Below are 5,000 nucleotides of genomic sequence, written 5' to 3' on the forward strand. Positions count from 1 at the left end.
GTCAGCAAGATTGCTAGACGAGATAGCTACCGCTGCAACACACACACACACACACACACACACACACACACACACACACACACACACACACACACACACACACACACACACACACACACACACACACACACACACACACACACACACACACACACACACACACACACACACACACACACACACACACACACACACACACACACACACACACACACACACACACACACACACACACACACACACACACACACACACACACACACACACACACACACACACACACACACACACACACACACACACACACACACACACACACACACACACACACACACACACACACACACACACACACACACACACACACACACACACACACACACACACACACACACACACACACACACACACACACACACACACACACACACACACACACACACACACACACACACACACACCTCTCTCTCTCTCTCTCTCTCTCTCTCTCTCTCTCTCTCTCTCTCTCTCTCTCTCTCTCTCTCTCTCTCTCTCTCTCTCTCTCTCTCTCTCTCTCTCTCTCTCTCTCTCTCTCTCTCTCTCTCTCTCTCTCTCTCTCTCTCTCTCTCTCTCTCTCTCTCTCTCTCTCTCTCTCTCTCTCTCTCTCTCTCTCTCTCTCTCTCTCTCTCTCTCTCTCTCTCTCTCTCTATATATATATATATATATATATATATATCTGTGTGTGTATGTGTGTGTGCGCGTGTGTGTATTTGTATATGTATTTGTATATATATGTATATATACATAATACATAATATATAAATATATATGTGTGTGTGTGTTTATGTGTAATATATATATATATATATATATATATATATATATATATATGTGTGTGTGTGTGTGTGTGTGTGTGTGTGTGTATACATATATATAAACATAATACACACACACATACATACATATATGCATTTATATATATACATGTGTGTGTGTGTGTGTGTGTGTGTTGTGTGCGTGTGTTAGCGTGTGTGTGTGTGTATGTTTGTGTGTATGTCTGTGTGTGTGTGTGTGGGTGTATGTATGTGCGTATATATATATACATACAATCATACATGCATATATATATATAGATATTTCTAAATCTATTTCCACCAAGTGCCCACGGGGATTGTGTGTAAAACCTCACTATCATTATTCATGTATGAGTTGATAGGTAATGGAGCTGTAAGGTTATATGAGAGAGGAACCCAAAAGAGGCCACCCGTGATGCGGGAAGCTTCAGGCTTAGGGGCCAAGGAAAATGAGGGGCCCCGTTCGTTCCTCGAAAAAGGGGGTGAGGGGACCAGGCTGAAGACTCAGAACCCACACGACCTCACAAGCCAATTATCCCCGGAGATGCAGGCCTACCAGGAGCGTGACCAATACGAAGCAGCATGACAAAAACATACAAAATCTAAAATAAAAAAAATAGAACCGTGCAGAAGGCACCAAAGTAAAACAAACTAATAAGTAAAAGACAATTGCCAGAGGGGCTTAAGACTGAATAAAAGTACGCCAGAAGGGCTTAAAACAATAAAAAGAACTAACATCTAAGATAAAACGAGTAAAAGGTAAAATGAGGGAAGAAGTAAAAGCTCAAGTAAAAGACAGTAAAAGGTATGATCATGAATAAGAGTAAACAGTAAAAGGACAAGATTAAAGCAAGTAAAATTCAGAGAAAGTAAAAAGTAAAAGTCGAAGTAACACACATGGTTCACAGTGAATGTAAAATAGTAAAATGGCACGTCCAGCCTAAATACACCTGGGCAAGTAAAAGGGGCAGTACAACCTTGTTTCGGCATCCACGGTGTAAAATCCAGACAGGTAAATCCAAAGGGTAGTCAAAGCACAGTCAGAGTATCCACTTCCTTTATTTAGCATGAACGTGGGGGTTACATTAACCCCCACGGACGTCAGCGTAGCACATAAATTGCATAGAACAATAAATAAGAATGGTTTTAATAAAATAAAATGTACAAAAGATAAAACCAATCACAAAAACAATTAAACATTAAAAGAAATAGTTAAAGAATTATAGTTATGGTAAAATAAGACGTAAAAGAATCTGCTGCGATTCATGAATAAAAATCATAAAATATGTAACTTACTCTCGCCGTAAAAGAGAAATTAAAATGATGAATAAGTAAAAAGAAACCATACAAAAGTAAAGCGGAGCTTAAAATACAAGAGATAAAAAAAAACGTGAATAAAAAGATGCAGTCGCAGCAGATGTGGATATCTGTTATCCGCACATCATCAAGATCTTTGTAATCCATGCACGGATAACTAAGGATCAAAAGTTTATTTAAAAACAATACAAAAAGGGATGTAAATTAAAGTAAAACATGTACAAAGAAGAGCCAGCGTGGTACAGATATAAAATGCGTAAAAAGGAGGCTGGCAGAGGGAAGTGGTCCGGCTGTGCTCGACTCGCCCTGTGGATTTCGGCAGGATGCTGGGTAGGATAGGGATAGGATGGAAGCAGGAGAGGATAGGATTAAAGGTAGAAGGTAGGGTAAACGGGAAAAAAAGGAATGGAAAAGTGGGAAATTAACGTAGAAGCAGAAGGAAGTGAAAAAGCGAAGGAACAAGAAGAGGGTGCGAATAAGAGGGGTACGAGGGGGAAATGCGGCAGGATACAGGGCAGGATAGGGATAGGATGGAGGCAGGATAGAGTAGGGATAGAGATAAAAGGTAGAACAAGCAAAGACAACGAGAAAAAGAGGGAGAAGCTACAGTGGAAGTAGAGAGAGAAGAGAAAAAGCGAGGGGACAGGAAGAGGGTGCGGATAAGGGGACGAGAGGGATAGAAGGATCGGAGCAAGGAAGGGGGGGGGATAGGTAGTGGGTATAGGGGGGGAGAGGAGGTTGAAAACCTCACAGAGCAAGTTAGACCCTAGTTACACATCTCTTTTAATGGGTCGTCTGGTATGGTTGGTCTAGTGCTGGTCACTCTGGGTCTTACCTGGAGCGGCAAAGGTTCGAATCCTGGCCAGGGAGGGTTGTTATACACACACACACACACACACACACACACACACACACACATATATATATATATATATATATATATATTATAGTGACCTATTCTCGTGATCTCTCTCTCCTCACATACCAGAAAAGCCACGTGTTTCTTATCTTACAGTAACCACTGTCCTCAGCCAACTCCAACAGGTCTACACCCATGACAATAACGAAGTGACCTTAGAACACGCTAATTCAACCCTTATTGCTCGTAAACAATTCCCATGCTGTTGTTCTGATATGTCTTGTTGATACTTAAAATGTCCAAAATGCTCATTCTGAATCACTAAGTATGTTATCGCTATCATTATCGATATTCAAATGCTTTATGAATACTCTGTTTCTGTCTGTCTACTTATCACGAAGCTTTTTAGTCTTGTAAACACCATAAATCTCTGTATATAAGGTACCCTCGTTCCTTCACCACGAAACTATCAAATGATCAAATGTATCTGGATTTGTGTTCATTCATATTGTTCTATGTTTTCAATTATGAAATGTTTCAAACGAAGTTTTATCATAAACATTTCTGAGCAGTCGACAAAGACCGCTCGACAGCGCCGGCCTGGCAGGACGCCCCGTTCCTCCCTGGGCGCCTCTGCCTTTCCTGTATTATACCATAGAGGACAGCTGCCATACTCTCGTGCTAATGAACTATAGAAGCTGCGACAACTTTAACTACACCTAAGAACCAAACCAGTGTCATCACATTGGGGATACACTTCCTGCTATCCATTATATTTGTGACAGCGCACTGGAATAGCCTCCCCTGTCAGCACACACACACACACACACACACACACACACACACACACACACACACACACATATATATATATTGTGTGTGTGTGTGTGTGTGTATTTATAGATTTATATACATATCTATATAGATATGTATATATTTATTTATGTATATATGTATATGTGTATATATACACATCTACTATATATAAAAATATATGTATCCATATATATACACGCATATACAAATATATATATATATATATACATATACATGTGTGTGTGTGTGTCAACATATATATATACATAGATATATTATATATATATATATATATATATATATAATACACACGCACACACATACACACACACATACACACACACACACACACACACACACACACACACATATATATATATATGTATATATAAATAATGTATATATATATATATACATAAGTATATACATGTCTTTACAAATATATTTATATATACTGTATATATATGTATATATACATACTATATATATAAATATATACATCAATATATATATATTTATATATATATATATATATGTATATATATAAACACACACACACATATCTGTATGTGTGTGTGATAGAATATACAGTACCAAATCCTAAACTGTTGCTCCCCGCATTTCCACTGGCCAAGACAAGATAAGCTCACTGATTATTAAAATCATACACAGACGGACCGGTCATTTTAAGCACTTTTCCGACTATAGAATTCTACAAGAAATGGCACAGAACTAAAACTTCAAAACTGCTCCCACCTATTGCTAGAATTTAATCGTGAGTTTTCTTAGTCCAATATTTTTATTACAATAATTTTATTCTCTTCGTTCTTTCATAGATATCTTGAACAGTATGATTATTACTAACACAGTTATCATCTCTGTTATCAATATCATAATTACAGGTACAATTATTTTTCTAAAACATCGTCGCAAAATCTCTTTAATATCAGAAGAAATTTAATCAAATGCTTGGGAAGCAAAATTACATTAACTTAACCCCATGGTTTATCCTATTCGTTTTCTGTCTCTCCTTCTACCTCTTACTGACAGCTTTGTAAAGAAATACATGTATAAGAAAATGCCAACAGCATCTGGTGTTCCCAGGCGATCACCCATCCAGATACTGACCAGACTCAACGTTGCATAACTTCGCTGATCGGACGAGAAGCGGTGCT

The 5,000-nt window shown here is 38.2% G+C and overlaps 1 pseudogene; it reads right to left on the reverse strand.

Annotated features, from left to right (window-relative positions):
* Positions 1–4,904: 4,904 nt before the first annotated feature.
* Positions 4,905–5,000, reverse strand: part of LOC125040272 — a 119-nt pseudogene continuing 23 nt past the window's right edge.

Source organism: Penaeus chinensis, chromosome 28 (genome assembly GCF_019202785.1).
Source record: "Penaeus chinensis breed Huanghai No. 1 chromosome 28, ASM1920278v2, whole genome shotgun sequence".
Classification (NCBI taxonomy): Eukaryota; Metazoa; Arthropoda; class Malacostraca; order Decapoda; family Penaeidae; genus Penaeus; species Penaeus chinensis.